Consider the following 17,399-nt stretch of genomic DNA (forward strand, 5'->3'; position numbering starts at 1 on the left):
GGGAGTCAGCCTAAGGAAAGCGACAGACCTGGACAGTGCCCCCGGCCGAGCACTCAGATCCTGTGAGGACCCACTGGTGGAGGAATTCACCGACATCTTCAACCCCCTCCTACAAACCGAAGTCCCCACCTGATTCAAGAAACCATCATTATCCCCATTCCCAAGGAAACACATGCGGTGTGCCTTAATGATTACCGCCCAGTGGCTCTGACCTCAATAATAATGAACTGCTTCAAGGGACTGCATTGCCCACAACAACTCCAGTGTCCCAGCCTGCCTGGGTCCCTACAGTTTGCCGACTGATGTAACAGATCCACAAAGAGTGTCATTCCTCTAGCCCTGCACTCATCCCTGGAACATCTGAACAACAAAGACACCTTCGTCAGACTCCCACTCATTGACCGCAGCTCTGCCTTCAACACCATTATCCCCTCCAGTCTGATCTCAAAACCCTGTGATCCTGGTCTCAGCTCCACCCTCTGCAACTGGATCCCCAGCTTCCTGACCCACAGACCACAATCAGTGAGGATAGGTAACTGCACCTCCCCCTTAATAACACTCAACATTGGAGCCCCCAAGGATGTGTCCTCAGCCCCCTACTGTACTCCCTATACACCCATGACTGTGTTTCCAAAATCTGAACAAACGCCATCTACAAGTTTACTGACAACATCATCATATTGGGACGGATATCTAACGACAAAGGAGACAGAGGGCTTGGTGACACGGTGCAATGAAAACAAACTGTCTCTCAACATTGGCAAAACTGAACAACTGATCATTGACTTCAGAAAGAAAGGAGGAGACACACCCCCATCTACATCAATGGATTGAGAGGTTGAGAGAGTAAACAGCATCAAGTTCCTTGGAGTGATGATCACTGACGACCTGTCCTGGATTTCCCACATAGATGCGACAGTCAAGAAAGCACAACAACACCTCTTCTTCCTCAGGTGTCTCAGGAAATTTGCCATGTCCATACAGATCCTCACCAACTTCTACAGATGCCCCACTGAAAGCATTATATCCGGGTGTATAATGGCCTGGTACGGCAACTGCTCTGCCCAGGACCATATGAAACTACAGAAGGTGATGTGCACAGCCCAGACCATCATGGAAGCCAACATTCCATCCATGGACTCCATTTACACGGCTCACTGCTGCGGAAAAGGGGACCAAAATCAAAGACCCATCGTATTCCGGTAATGATGTCCATCAGGTAGAATTTACAGAAGCATGAACACACGCACCAGCAGGTTCAGGAACAGCTTCTTCCTGGCCATTATCAGATCACAAATGGACTCTAGCCTCAAATAATGTAACCTACATGCTTATAAATCTTTTTGATCTGTATATCATTTGCTTGCTGTGATCTGCCTGTACCACTTTTTAGTGTATTTCGGAATACTTGGCAATAAAATCAACAATTCAAAAAAACTGCCCTTCAGATCCCTTTTAAATTTTTCCCCCTTACCATAACCCAATGCGTTTATGGTTTTGGACTCCCCTAGCCTGGGAAAAAGACCTTGGGTTTTCACCTAATCTATGCCCTATGCATATGAGTGCCAAAAGTGTGCAGTGAACCTAGATTCTACAGTTACATCACCAAATGGAGCATCACTGAAGAGAAACAAACGCCGATACAATACTCCAGCTGTGTACAGAAACAAACACAAAGATACATTTGGATAATGAAGGTATGGAAACTATCATGATAACAACCGACACATTCATAACACATAAAACTCCAACACACCTACAAAGATGAGCACATCAGACAACAAAGCTTACATCTTTGTGATGCTGCACCATTATAAGGTCCAGGATTGCCAAACCATCTAAATAGCCTACAGACTGACTCTTCAATGTTTCAATTCATTTCTGTGTAAATATTTCTCCAGTACTCTAATACAAATGTATTTTCACTCTTCATGCAGGTAATTTTATCCTGGGTACAAGATGGGCATGTTGCATTGTTGCTTTAAGAGCTGTGTCCTGGATATGCCAATGAACCAAGGATCGAAGTTCCATGTGAGTCCAACAGAGTTTGCTAGAAAAAAGGGGCATAAGTAATTATCTGTAACTGTCCCACCAAAACTGCGATATATGAGAATCACTGACAACTACACTGTCAAATTGTTGAAGAATTTTAAATGCTTCAATGAGACCGCCTCTTATTTGCAAACTTTAGGAAACAGAGACCCAGACTTCTCTGTGAACAACTCCAAAGAAACTTCATTACAATCCATTAAATTCAGGCACACCTGATGGGGACGCAGCCTCACTCTATAGAAATCCCTTAAAACCTCTGTGATCCTTAATTCTCTAATTTCTTCGTAACAGGCTATTATTCTGTTTCCTTTCTGGATTGCTTGCATGTTAACTCTGTGTGACTTATGCACAAGGACATTTAAGTGCCTTTGAGAAACAACTCCTCCCAATTAATCTTGATTTCATTAAAAATTACTTGGGATATAGTGTCAGAAACAGGCTATGTGGCTGACAAGTCCACACTGGTGTTTATGCTCCACTTGAGCCTCTTCTCATCTTTTGTGCTTTAACTCTGTCATCATATATCGTCTATCCCATTCTCCCTTGGCCTTTTTACTAGCTTCCCCTCAAACGCATCTGATCTTCTGCAAATAGATTCTGACCTAGATTTAAGGGGAGGGGCAGCAAGTTTAGTTGAGACGTGAGAAGGATTTTGTCCACACAGAGGTGGTGGGAATCTGGAACTCCCCGCCCTGGCTGGGGTGGGGAGGGGAAGACGAGGGAGGCAGGGTTGGTGGTGTAGTGGCAGAAAGCCTCACAATATTTCAGAAGTACTACAACACCAAGACATACCGGGCTGTGGGCCAAGTGCTGGAAAATAGGATTAGAATAGACAGGTTTGTATCAGAGATAATGAGAACTGCAAATGCTGAAGAATCTGAGATAAGACCATAAGGCACAGGAGTAGAAGTAAGGCCATTTGGCCCATCGAGTCCACTCCGCCATTTAATCAAGGCTGATGGGCATTTCAACTCCACTTCCCTGCACTCTCCCCGTAGCCCTTAATTCCTTGCGAGATCAAGAAATTATCAATCTCTGCCTTGAAGACATTTAACGTCCTGGCCTCCCCTGCAATCCATGGCAATGAATTCCACAGGCTCACCACTCTCTGGCTGAAGAAATGTCTCCTCATTTCCGTTCTAAATTGACCCCCTCTAATTCGAAGGCCGTGCCCACGGGTCCTAGTCTCCCCGCCTAAAGGAAACAACTTCCCAGCGTCCACCCCTTCTAAGCCATACATTATCTTGTAAGTTTCTATCAGATCTCCCCTCAACCTTCTAAATCTAATGAGTACAATCCCAGGATCCTCAGCCATTCAACATATGTTAAACCTACCTTTCCAGGGATCATCTGTGTGAATCTCCGCTGGACACGCTGCAAGGCTAGTATGTCCTTCCTGAGGTGTGGGGCCCAAAACCTTTTCTGATGAAGGGTCTAGGCCCGAAACGTCAGTTTTTGTGCTCCTCTGACGCTGCTTGGCCTGTTGTGTTCATCCAGCCTCACATTTTATTATCTTAGATTAGTGAGGTGGCTGTTTTTGACCAGCACAACTAGACGGGCCAAAGGACCTTTCTCTGCGCTGGAGATCCATACAACTCAAAGACAATTTGTTCCATTAATGTAGATAGCTTCACATTTCCGTTTCAGTGTTATTAATCTGTTGTTCACACATTTTCAGTCTGTCTGAATCCTTCTTGCTGCCTTTTTGTATCAGTGAGAGCCATAGGAACCACAGCTTCACCAGCCCATGACACACCGCACCGTGATAACAAAGTCTGGAGCTGGATGAACACAGCAGGCCAAGCAGCATCTTAGGAACACAAAAGCTGACATTTCGGGCCTAGACCCTTCATCAGAAAACTCTCCTCTGACACACTGCACTGTGTTGCTGAGGGAGATCAGATACAGCTCCTGAGACCTGCTCCATCCCCAAACTCAATGTTGGGCTGAATCGAGCACGGTCTGTGCACAGACTCTGAACAGCTCATTCTCTACCTCCAACTAACCTTACCTGCCAGGCCATGGCCCAACAAAGCAAAAGGCGATTTTACCCAAAGTCTGGTGGGATTCGGAAATCAGTCGTCTTTGAGAAGAGCTGTTCACATTTCACTTAACACCCAATACAGAAACAGGCCTTTCATAGGACTGGTCCGTACTGATATTTCTACAGCATGAGATTCCCCTTGTCATATTCCATCAGCGAATCTCTCTATTCCTTTTTCCCTCATTGATAGTATTCACCTCAATTGCTCCCTGTGGGAGTCAGTTCCACATTCTCATCACTCCTTAGGCTGGAGCTGGCAATGCTATCTGACCTGAATGGTCTGTCTGCTGTCAGAAACAACATTCCATCCCTTAGCTCAGTTTGAAATCCTAGGAGTCAGAGCCCTCTTGAGTTCCAAACACCGGCCTCAAGCCATCATTCGTTCCCTGGGGAATGAGGACACCATGTCTGACCCAGTCTGTCGCACAGGTCAACATGTGGCCTCAAAGGTCAGGTCGTCAATTTTGCTCATTGATAGTATTCACCTCAATCGTTCCCTGTGGGAGTCAGTCCCACATTCTCGTCACTCCTTAGGCTGGAGCTGGCAATGCTATCTGACCTGAATGGTCTGTCTGCTGTCAGAAACAACATTCCATCCCTCAGCTCAGTTTGAAATCCTAGGAGTCAGGGCCCTCTTGAGTTCCAAACACCGGCCTCAAGCCATCATTCGTTCCCTGGGGAATGAGGACACCGTGTCTGACCCGGTCTGTCGCACAGGTCAACATGTGGCCTCGAAGGTCAGGTCGTCAATTTTGCTCTGATCAAGACTGTTCCCCTTACCAAGTGCCAACACTCAGGGTGTACACCTCCTGGAAACACTGGCTCTTACAATGTGGGCTAAACTTGTGAATTCAAACAGGAGCCAGTGCTTTCCCACCAGTATGGTTCAGTTAGACAGCCACAGACCCACTCCGCATGGTAAAACAGAGATGGCACTGATACAGTGGGTCAAATGGACTCTTTCTGTGTCACACCTACACCGACAGGCAAGTACACTTCAGACACGAACCAAGTTTACCGCAGCGATATATAAAATGATCCTGCACGTGTGGGTCTTTCAGAGCCAGGACTGTACAGTAGAGAGGTTTTGACAGTTTGTAAACCTTCAATCCCTCGGTGGCCGGGGGATAATGACGGTGTTCAAATTGGCCACCATCAGGAGGTCGTCCAACTGCAGGCTGGAGTGACTTGGCATTCCGATGGAAAATGCCCACTGTGCAAGGGGTTAGCTCCTGCAATCCCTTCACCAGGAGGGGAAAACAGACACCTGACTGCCTGTGCACACCGCACCCAGCACCCCTCCGCCACCAAACCCATCTGCCCCAAACCCTGGGGGCAGGGCAACAGCAAGCAAAGGCCTCACCACCACAAACCCAGAATGATGCAGTGTGTTGTCGCAACAAGTTTCAGGGAAGGTGCCTCAGCAGTCTGAAAACGATACATTAAATCACACCATACATTGTACTATACATTAAATCACACCATACATTATACTATACATTAAATTACACCATACATTATACTACACATTAAATTACACCATACATTAAACTACACATTAAATTATATTGAAGTCAAAGAGGTAATTGCTCCCAACTGCCAGCCTTTGTGACAACAGATCTTATTCTGGAAACAGCAAGTGTCCATTAAAACGCTTCCTCTTCCCTCTGGGCACCATTTCAGATTCAAATTAATTCTATCCTTTCTTAAGTGGGCAAGACTGAGAAACAACACAGTGAGCCAGCCAGAACCTTATCTACAAACATCTATAAAACATTGAGCTGAAAGCACAACACACCCAGAGACACAGTCTCATGAATTCCTGCTGCTCTCCACTGACTCCCAAACCTGCACTGCAAGTTTCTCTCCACCGCGCCCCCCCACCACCGCCCCCACACTCCCTATCTCTCTCTCTCGTGCGCACACACACACACTCGCACACGCACACACACAAGTTGTCAACTGTACCAGAAGCCAGTTACTCCCAACAAAGGGATTCTTTTCCACGTGCTATTCCAGTGGTTGGACAGTGACCTCGGCATTCCAGTGAAAATGCCCCTATCTCCCATTCAGGTCCCTGCTGGTTTCGAAAGGAGTTTTGCAGCAGTTTCTGTACAAAGCAGTTGTGAGTCACTTGGGACAACATGACACAACAGGGCGGGACACAGCTTTAAGCTTGGGTTACCTGGCGACACATACGCACTGCACTCTCTCCCGCCTTCACATGCTCTACTCACAGGCTCCCTACTCCATCTCTTCCAAACCCCATTTCTCCCTCTCCCTCTTTACTGTCCACAACCAATCCTCGGTCCCACGACTCCTTGTTCCCTTTCCTCCACTCTGCCTACACCCTAATAAAAACCCTGGCCTGAGCTTAAACTGTTCGAGATCAAGGGAATGTAATGACAGAGTTTCAGCAGAAAGAGGGAGAGCAACAGAAAGAGAGTAACTGAGAGAGAGAGTGCGATAGACAGAGAGAGGGGGAGAGAGCACAACAGACAGCGACAGAGAGTGAGAAGACAGAGAAGAAGGGGGAGAGAAAGAGAGAGAAAGACAGCGAGAGAGAGCGAGAGAGAGAGAGAGAGAGAGAGAGAGAGAGAGAGAGAGAGAGAGAGAGAGAGAAGGGCACAGATGCAGCATTTCCACACCCCATGAAACAGCAGCATGTTGTTGCAGTCTCTCTGCCTGTACTGTAGGTTGTGTTTTCATTTCCCTGATCTACCTGGTGGGACAGTCAGCGTTACCACTGCCCGTACTGTCCTACAGCCTCTCAGTCTCAGTACTGACTGCAATAGTTTCACACTGGATTATCTTTGGCCCATTTTCTCAGCCATTGGTGAAGCCGCTATTAACTGGAGTCAGTTCTGAGGATGGTCAACAGATCCAAAACGTTAACTCCGATTTCTCTTCACAAGTGCTGCCAGACCTGCTGAGTTTTTCCAGCAACTTGTGTTTTGTTTGCTTCTTTATCCCCGATTCCTACCTACTTGTCACCATCTCATGCCTTCCACTCTACACAAACCCTCTCCTCTCTTCTTTTTCTCCGTATTTGCTTAAAGCCTGTTAACACTTTGTATTCTTTTCCCTAGACAAAGCAGTAATGTCACTGGACTAATAATCCAGAACCTGAGGCTAATGTTTTGAGAACAGGGGTTCAAATCCCATTCTGCCCACCCCCACGACAGACGGTGAAATTTAAACTGAAAAAAGGTTGAAAAATACTGGAATAAGAAGTTAGTCTAAAGGGGGAACCATTTAACCACTGTCATAAGTCAACACAGTGTGAAGCTGGACGAGCACAGAAGGTCAGGCAGCTTCAGCGGAGCAGCAGGAGGGTTGGCGTTTTGGGTCAGGAAGGATCGGAACCGTTCATCAGGCCTGACCTGAAACAATGACTTTCCTGCTCCTCTGACGCTGCCTGACCTGCTGTGTTCCTCCAGCCCCAGGCTGTATTCACTCTATCTCCAGTACCTACAGTTCTTGCCAATCACTAACTACTGTCAAATACCCATCTGGTTCACTAATGCCCTTTAGGGAAGGACACTGCCATCTTTACCTGGTCTGGCCTACATGTCACTCCAGACCCATAGCAATGTGGTCGATTCTTAACATGTCCTCTGGGTACTTATGGGTGGGTAATAAATGTTGGCCTCACCAGTGATATTCACATCTCAAACAAACAAAAAATTCCTGGTTCAAATGAAATATTGTCAATTGAGATGTTAACTCTGTTTCTCTCTCCGTAACAGATTGCTTTCATTTCTGCCCTTCTCTGGCATGTTTCCAACAGAAGCTGGGTCCTGGAAGGAAGGAGCTGGCCTGGTGACTGATTTCCCCTCATCCTAACCACAGCTTCAAACAACCAGAACTACACTTCAAATCCAACCCATCAGATAAACGTCAATATTTCACCAAACACTCCCAGGACAGGGGCAGCACAGGGTTAGATACTGAGTAAAGCTCCCTCTACACCATTCCCCATCAAACACTCCCAGGAACAGGATATCACAGGGTTAGATACAGAGTAAAGCTCCCTCTACACAGTCCCCCATCAAACACTCCCAGGACAGGGACCGCATGGGTTTAGATACAGATTGAAGCTTCCTCTATACATGTACATCTCACTAACCTATTCCAGGTGAATGTTTGGATGGGATCATGAAGATGGTGGCTAGGAAAGTCTTCTCAAGATGGTGGTTGTGTGAATCTATAAGAATTCACTCTTTTGCTGATTAAAACAGATCAGAGGCAGCCTTGCAGCAGGGGCTGCAAGATTCCTGGAGGTAGGAAGCAGAGAATTTGGATGAAGGGATACATACATTGACGGGATGTAACTGTGGCGTCCCCCAGGAATCTGTACAGGCGTTTCAGTTCTTCAGTACATCATCATAGAATCCCTACAGTGTGGAAACAGGCCCTTCGGCATATCAAGTCCACACCTAACCTCAGAGCTTCCCATCCAGGCCCATCCCCATAACCCACCTAATCTACACATCCCTGAACACTATGGGAAACTTCCCATGACCAATCCACCTAGCCTGCACACCTTTGGACATTGGGAGGAAACTGGAGCACCCAGAGGAAACCCACGGAGTCACGGGGAGAGTGTGCAAACTCCACACAGACAGCCGCCCGAGGGTTGAATTGAACCTGCGTCAACTTAGATGAAGGAACAGCGATTTGCATATCCATGTGTGTAGGTGTAAGTAGGAGTGATACAGGGACTTTGATAAATCAACTCAGTGGACAAAACTGTGGCAACTTGAGCTCACTTTGGCTAAGTGTGAGGCCAAACAATTTGGATTCAAGAAATATAAATTGGAGCATTTTCTAAATAGTGAGAGACAGAAACTTTGGAGCAACAATAGATTTGGGGAACCCAAGTGCACAAATGACTAAAAGCAAATGAAGGCTCTAATGGTTTGTACATCTTTATCCGAAGACACTGTAGAATACAACGCAGAGAGAGCTGAGCCTTTGTTACACCCCATCAGGAATGCAGCTCTATTCAGAGTTAACATTTTGGGTCTGGTGACCATTCCTCAGAACTGATGGTGGCTGGGAAAATGTCAGTTTATATGCAGACAATAGGATGGTGGGTGGGGTAGATGGGGTCCCAACCTCACGCACCTCCCTATTTTCTCCATACAAACTGACATTTTCCCAGCCACCATCAGTTCCGAGGAAGGGTCACCGGACCCAAAATATTAACTCTTTTCTCCTTCACAGATGCTGCCAGACCCGCTGAGCTTTTCCAGCAACTTTGTTTTTGTTCCTCATTTACAGCATCCGTGGCTCTTTCAGTTTTTATGCTCTATACAACACAAAGGAGATAGTTGGACTTGGAGAAGCTGCAGGTTAATTATATCAGAATGATATGAGGATAAAACGTTACTCTATCAGGACAGGTTCGTGTTTTCTTGAGTACAGAAGATCAGCGTGATCGAATCAAAGTGTTCAAAATAAAGAAAGAGTAACTTCTTCCAGTGAGAGGGGCCAGGTCCAGGCAGGATCCTAAACCCAAGACAGACCTTTACAGAGAGAAATCAGAGTGAATTATCTCACGAACTGGGCAGTAGGACACTGGAACCTTTGCCCACAAAAGCCTGGGCTCAATTAAACATACAAAACTGAAATCAGCAGGCTTTTTTAAACCAAACTTGATGAGGGAGATTTGGAATTGAATTTGATCAATGGAGTTGAAGTTCTGATGATGCAGAACCAAAGTGATTTGTGGAACAGGTTCAAGGAGCTGAATAGTTTCTGCTTCTTCATGACGGTGGAAAACGTTAAACTAGTTGGGGGTTCTAGGACTGGAAGAGGCACTGTCTGAAAATTAGGGCCAGACCATTTAGATGTTAGGAAGCACTTCTACACATAAAAGGTGCTAAATATTTAGAACACTTTTCCAAAAATGGCAGTGGACGCTGTATCAATTGTTAGTTTTAAATCTGAGAGAGATAATCTTTTGCTGATCTAAGGTAGTAAGGGAAATGGACCAAAGTCAGGGGTACAGAGTGAGGTGACATATCAGCCATGATGTCGTTAAATGGTGGAACAGGCTCGAAAGGCTGAATGGTCTACTCCTGTTACGATGTTCCTCTGTATCCAACAATCGACACTATTTGTAGCCAGATCCTGAAAATACAATGCAGTGTTTGACCTAATACAGCTTTATCTGCTTCTTCTAACAGTACACAGTGTATCTGGGCTGACTGTGTGTGTGTTGGTGCAATGACTCTGTGGGGCCTGTTGATTGAGCTGGGTTTCAAAACTGTAGTTTGAGAGATTGTCCTCAGCATGTTGTACCTTGTGAGTTTGGCTTTGCTGTTACATTAAACCATGTAACCATGAAGCAGCTGTCATGTGGCCTTGTCCTTTATAATTTTTTTTGCTTCTAATCTGTAAGGTTAGCACATGGACCAGGAAAGAAGGGCCACAGATAACTGGATTTGATTTAATCTAATATACTCTCCAAGGTTTAATATAAAGATGTAAGCCACGCCAGGAGAGCTCAATGTCTCGGTTTGCTCTTTTTGTTCCATGTGACAGTCTCCAGCTCCAGCTCCTAGAAGCTCAGGTTTCAGAGCTGGAACGGCGGCTGGGGACAGCGTGGGGCATCCGCGAGGGAGAGTTGGTCACAATGCAGCATCAGACTCTGCAGGCAGGAAGGGAATGGCTGACCATCAGACAGAGCAAGAGGGATCGGCAGGTAGTAGCAGGAATCTCCTGTGGCCATTCCCCTGCAAAACAGACGATACTGTTTTGGATATTGCTGAGGGGAATGACCTCTCTGGAGAAAGCAGCAGCACCTAAACTTGCTGCACGACAGTTGGTTCTGCTGCAGAGGGCAGGAGTAAAACGTATGTGAGGGCAGTGGTTACAGGGGACTGCACTGTAAGGGGAACAGACAGGCGTTTCTGTCGCTGCAAACGAGACTCCAGGATGATATGTTGCCTCCCTGGTGCGAGGGCCATGGATGTCTCAGAGCGGGTACAGGACATTCGCGAGGGGGTGGGTGAGCAGCTACTGGTTGTGCTGCACCCAGTACAAACAATACAGGGTTAAACAAGGGATGAGGTCCTAACATCAGAATACAGGGAGATAGGAAGAAAGTTAAGAAATGGGACCTCAAAGGTAGTGAGTGATCTCAGGATTACTACCGGTGCCACATGCTAGTCAGAGAGAAATGACAGGATATACCAGATGAGTCATGGCTGACATAATGGTGTCCAGGGGAGTGTTTCACATTCCTGGGGCATTGGGACTGGTGTGGGGGGAGGTGGGACCTGTACAAATGGGACAGATTACACCTGGGCAGGACTGGGACTCCTGCCCTAGCAGGGAGTATTTGCTAGAGCGTTCGGGGAGGGTTTAAACTAATATGTCGGGGGATAGGAACCTGTGTACAGAATCAGTAAAGGAGGGAGCAAGGACAAAATCAAAAAGGTAGAAAAGGGAACAAGGAAGTGATAGGCTGAGAAACCAAGGACAAGTTTCAGACAGGATTATTGCGAAAAATAAGAGTGAGGCAAACAATGTTTAAAAGACATTACAGGCTTTGTGCCTTAATGCGCGAAGCATTTACAATAAAGCAGATGAACTAATCATGCAGACAGAGACAAACAGGTACGAGATAGTTCGGATTATGAAGACATGGCTGCAGGGTGACCAGGGATGGGAACTGAATGTCCCAGGGTATTCAGTATTTAAGGTAGGCAGGCAAAAATGAAAAGGTGGTGGAGCGGCCCTGCTGCTTAAGGAGGAAATTAACACAACAGTGAGAAAGGCTATTAGCTCTGACAATGTGGAGTCTGTATGGGTAGAGTTGAGAAATACCAAGGGGAAAAAATCATTGGTGGGTGTCATATAAAGACCCCCAAACAGGAGTGGGTGGTGTTGGGAACAGCAGTAGACAGGAAGTTAGAGATGCATGTGATAGGGGAATATCAGTGGTCATGAGTGATTTTAATCTGCACAGGGATTCGGCAAATCAAATTGGCTACAATGCCATAGAGGAGGAATTCCTTCAGTGTATACTGGATGGCTTTCTTGACCAATATGTAGAGGAATCAACTAGAGAGCAGGCCATCTCAGACCGAGCACTGTGTAATAAGAAGGGAATAATTGCCAATCTAGCTGAGCGTGACTCCTTGGGAAAGTGCGACCATAACATGATATAATTTTTTTTTATGAAGATGGAGAGTGAGGTTGTTTCTTCAGAGACTGGAGTGCTGCATCTTAATAAAGGAAACAATGAGGATATGAAGTGTGAGTTTGCCTTGATAGATGGGGGGGGGGGGAGTTACTTAAAGGGATGGCAGTGGATAGGCAATGGCAAACATTCAAGAAACGCATGGGGGAACTGCAAACTGTTTATCCCTGTCTGTCGCAAAAGCAAAATGGGTAAGCGGGTCAATCCATTGCTTACAACGGAAATGAAGTAGTATCCGATCCAAGGAAGAAGCTACAGATTGGCCAAGACAAATAATAAACCTGAGGATTGGGAGCAGTTCAGAATTCTGCAAAGTACAAAGGGATTGATTAAGAAGAGGAAAGTACAACACGAAAGTAAGCTTACGGGAACATGAAAGCTAATGCTAAGAGTCTCGATAGATACGTGAAGTGAAAGAGATTGGTAAAGACACAGCAGACAGAAACAGGGGAATGTATAACAGGGGACAAAGAAGTGGCTGAGCAACTGAACACATACTTTGGTTCTGTCCTCACAAAACAGCACACAAATCAGATACCAGAATTGTTGGAGGATGCAAGATTTAGTGAGAGGGAAGAATGGAGGGAGATCAATATTAGTGGAGAAGTGGTGCTGGGAAAATTGTCGGGATTGATGGTGGATAAATCCCCAGGACTGTATAACATACATCCCAGAGAACTTAAAGAAATGGCTCTTGAAATAGTGGATGCACTAGTGCTCATATTACAGGAATCTATAGCCTCTGGAACAGTCCCTGCAGATTGGAGGGTAGCTAATGTCATTCCAATATGCAAAAAGGGAGGTAGAGAGAAAACAGGGAATTATAGGCCAGTAAACCTAATATCAGTAATGGGGAAAATTTCCGAATCTACTATTAAGAATTTTATAGCGGAGCATTTAGAAAGCAGGGCAGGATCAGATGCAGTCAGAATGGATTTTTGAAGTGGAAATCATACTTGACAAATCTGTGGAATTCTACAAAGATGTAACCAGTGGAGTTGACAAGGGGGAGCCAGTTGATGAGGTATATTTGAACTTTCAGAAAGCATTTGACAAAGTCCCAGACAAGAGATTACTGCACAAGATTAAAACACAGGGGACTGGGAGAAAGTGTGTTGAGGTGGATAGAAAACTGGTTGGCAGAGAGGAAATAAAGGGTAGGAATTAATGGGTATTTTTCATATTAGTGGGGTGCCACAGGGATTGGTGCTGGGACCCCATCTAGTCACAATATATACTAATGATTTGGATAGGGAACAAAATGTAACATTCTCAAGTTTGCAGATGAATCTAATTTGGATGGGAGGGTGAACTGTAACGAGGATGCAGCGATCCTTCAGCATGATCTGGACAGGCTGGAAGAGGACAGTGTGCAGCAGGACCTGGGTGTCCTTGTGCACCAGTCATTGACAGTAAGCATGCAGGTCCAGCAGCCAGTAAAGAAGGTAAATGCTTTGTCGGCTTTCATTGTGAGAGATTTCGAATACAGGAGCAGGGATGTTTTGTTGCAGTTGTACGGGGTCTTGGTGAGGCCACACCTGGAATATTGTGTGCAATTCTGGTCTCCTTTTCTGAGAAAGGATGCTGTTGTTTTCAACAGAGTGCAGCGAAGGTTTACCAGGCTGATTCTGGGGATGGCAGAACTGATGTACGAGGAGAGATTAACTAGGTTAGACTGTTTTCACTGGAGTTCAGACCAATGAGGAGGGGATCTCATAGAGACTTATAACATTCTAACAGGGACTGGGCAGGGTAGTTGCAGGGAGGGTGTTCCTGGTGGTGGGTGTGTCCAGAATCAGGGGTCACAGTCTGGGGTTTCGAAGTAGACCATTTACGACAGAGATAAGGAGACATTTCTTCACAGAAAGAGTGTTGAGCCTGTGGAATTCATTACCACAGGAAGTAGTTGATGCCAAAACATTGACAAGAGGCAGCTAGACATAGCACTTGGGGTGAACAGGATCAAAGGTTATGGGGAGAAGGCAGGATCAGGCTATTGATTTGGACAATCAGCCAGGATTGAGATGAAGAGTGGACACGCTCAAAGGGCTGAATGGCCTCCTCCTGCTCCCATCTTCTATGTTTCTATGTTTGAGAAAACATTTGCTGTTCCTGAACAGAGTTAAATTACAGAATCGGCTTTAACACATACGCAGTGTATTCAAACAGTAGGTGCTCCACCTCTGTCATTACCAATGGGCCACTCACCAGCTCCCTTCCACTTGCCTTTAATCACAGATTCATCAGCACAGCAGGCAGCCATTCAGCCCATCATTCTGCACCAGCTCTTAAAGTTCTGGCCCCCATCTATTCTTCTCTATCTATTTATCCTAGTTCCTCTTTAAAGTTACAAATACATCTGCTTCCAACACCCTTTCTGGCAGCATGGTCCAGATCACAAAGCAGCATTGAAACCAGTGTTCAGCCTCTGAGTCACTGATTAGAGGCAGCAGCTTATAGGCAAATGGTGAGAGGGAATAGCTGGCTATCTTCCAATTCTGAATTACTTCTTGCAAGGAGGAGGGGAAGAGAGAGAGAGAGAGAGAGAGGGAGGGAGAGAAGAATTTTGTCTTTTTAAACAGGATACTGGAGGATTTCTGCCACTGTCTTTTTCACACATTGGCTTCTAGTCAGTGGGGCTGGGGCAAGTTGTAGGCCTTGTCCACACGAGGGCAGCTTTGCCTAGATACAGATTATTAAACAGCTTTACAATCAGGACCAAGATAATAAAATGTGAGGCTGGATGAACACAGCAGGCCAAGCAGCATCTCAGGAGCACAAAAGCTGACGTTTTGGGCCTAGACCCTTCATCAGAGAGGGGGATGGGGGGAGGGAACTGGAATAAATAGGGAGAGAGGGGGAGGCGGACCGAAGATGGAGAGTAAAGAAGATAGGTGGAGAGAGTGTAGGTGGGCAGGTAGGGAGGGGATAGGTCAGTCCAGGGAAGACGGACAGGTCAAGGAGGTGGGATGAGGTTAGTAGGTAGCGGGGGGTGCGGCTTGGGGTGGGAGGAAGGGATGGGTGAGAGGAAGAACCGGTTAGGGAGGCAGAGACAGGTTGGACTGGTTTTGGGATGCAGTGGGGGGAGGGGACGAACTGGGCTGGTTGAGGGATGCAGTAGGGGAAGGGGAGATTTTGAAACTGGTGAAGTCCACATTGATACCATATGGCTGCAGGGTTCCCAGGCGGAATATGAGTTGCTGTTCCTGCAACCTTCGGGTGGCATCATTGTGGCAGTGCAGGAGGCCCATGATGGACATGTCATCACACAACCAGCCCAGCTCTTCCCCCCCACCCACTGCATCCCAAAACCAGTCCAACCTGTCTCTGCCTCCCTAACCGGTTCTTCCTCTCACCCATCCCTTCCTCCCACCCCAAGCCGCACCCCCCCGCTACCTACTAACCTCATCCCACCTCCTTGACCTGTCCGTCTTCCCTGGACTGACCTATCCCCTCCCTACCTCCCCACCTACACTCTCTCCACCTATCTTCTTTACTCTCCATCTTCGGTCCGCCTCCCCCTCTCTCCCTATTTATTCCAGTTCCCTCCCCCCATCCCCCTCTCTGATGAAGGGTCTAGGCCCGAAACGTCAGCTTTTGTGCTCCTGAGATGCTGCTTGGCCTGCTGTGTTCATCCAGCCTCACATTTTATTATCTTGGAATCTCCAGCATCTGCAGTTCCCATTATCTCTGTTACAATCAGGACCAGTTGTGTAGGCCATGAATGCTCAGCAGAAGAACTCTGATAGGCTGTTCAACTGCCCAAGAGCGGGGGTGTGAAAAATGCAGCTGCAGAGTGACTGAACCATGTGTGTGCCAATCAGCCTGTGTCTTCAGGGAGGACTGAGGGCACTTAGGAAGGAGGAGGATGAAATTGGAGGTCAGAAGGACATGGAAAAGCAAAGAAACATCTCACTGAATCCTCCCGGGGACTGGTTCTATCGAACTGTGTTCTCCCAACATATTTCCCTCCATCTATAACATGCAAGGTTTTTTTGTTTGCCTCCTTCAGTTTACATTTTTATTATTATGTACAATTTCTGTCATTGATGTAGGCACCATGGTGAGCAACTTATAAAACTTTTCACTATTTTTCATGTAAAAGTATATGCAACAAAAAATTCTATTCTATTCTGTGTGTATAGTTTAAGATAGATGTTATAAGTTCATGTTTTATAACTTAACCTGCCTGTGGTGGGAATGATTTACTTGTAAAAAATCATTATTCCTTATTAAACACAGAAACCTGGTACAGCAAACTCTATTATCTGACAACTGAGGGAGCAGAAGTGGACCAATTGATCAAATTATTCCGATTAATCAAGAGTTCAACAATATCATTGTAAAAACACACACTATGTAATCATAGATCATTACAGATGCCCTACAGTACAGAAGGAGGCCATTCAAAATACTGAATCCGCATCGACTCCTTGAACAGCTTCCTACACAGCCACACCCCCACCCCCCCACCATATCCCTTAACCCCACATTTCCCATGGCTAATCTAGCCGACAATCCCTGAGTACTACATACAACTTCAGCATGGCCAATCCACCCTAACCTGCACAACTTTGGACTGTGGGAGGAAACCGGAGCACCCGGAGTAAACCCACGCAGACACGGGGAGAACGTGCAAACTCCACACAGACAGTCACCTGAGACTGGAATTGAACCCGGGTCCCTGGTGCTGTGAGGCTGCAGTGCTAACCCCTGAGCCACCAGGCCACCCCATTATAGGAGTAATAGAAACATAATACACATCACTGTTATACTTATTTACAGCTTAAATCACTTAAATAATAATGCAACTTTGCCTCAAATAATGAACTGACCTGCAGAGTGTTCTTACTTGCACCCCAAACTGGCTATTGGGACACTGTGGAGATTGTGATAATATAGTAAACCTCTAGTATCTGAGCTTTATTATTTTTGCCAGTTTATTGAAAATATCAGTACATAAGATGCCGGTTAAACCAGAATTTGCTGTATTTTGTTAATCTTAATGTGCGCAGATGTGGGCACCTCATTATAGGAAGGGTGTAAATGCATTGGACATAGTGCAGAAGCAATTTATAGGAATGGTTC

General features: G+C 46.1%; 1 protein-coding gene across 4 annotated transcripts in view; it reads right to left on the reverse strand.

The window, feature by feature from the left end:
- The window catches only part of bcl9l (bcl9 like), a 132,326-nt gene that overhangs the window by 66,307 nt on the left and 48,620 nt on the right, over positions 1–17,399 (reverse strand). The window contains exon 1 of one of the 4 annotated variants that reach the window (XM_059638965.1): positions 6,065–6,178. The exons of the other annotated variants lie outside the window; for them this stretch is intronic. The gene's annotated coding sequence lies outside the window, so the exon portion shown is untranslated. Of the gene's footprint in view, positions 1–6,064; positions 6,179–17,399 lie in introns of those variants that run through there. 4 annotated transcript variants of the gene reach the window in all.

The sequence above is a fragment of the Stegostoma tigrinum genome, chromosome 32, assembly GCF_030684315.1.
Source record: "Stegostoma tigrinum isolate sSteTig4 chromosome 32, sSteTig4.hap1, whole genome shotgun sequence".
NCBI lineage: Eukaryota > Metazoa > Chordata > Chondrichthyes > Orectolobiformes > Stegostomatidae > Stegostoma > Stegostoma tigrinum.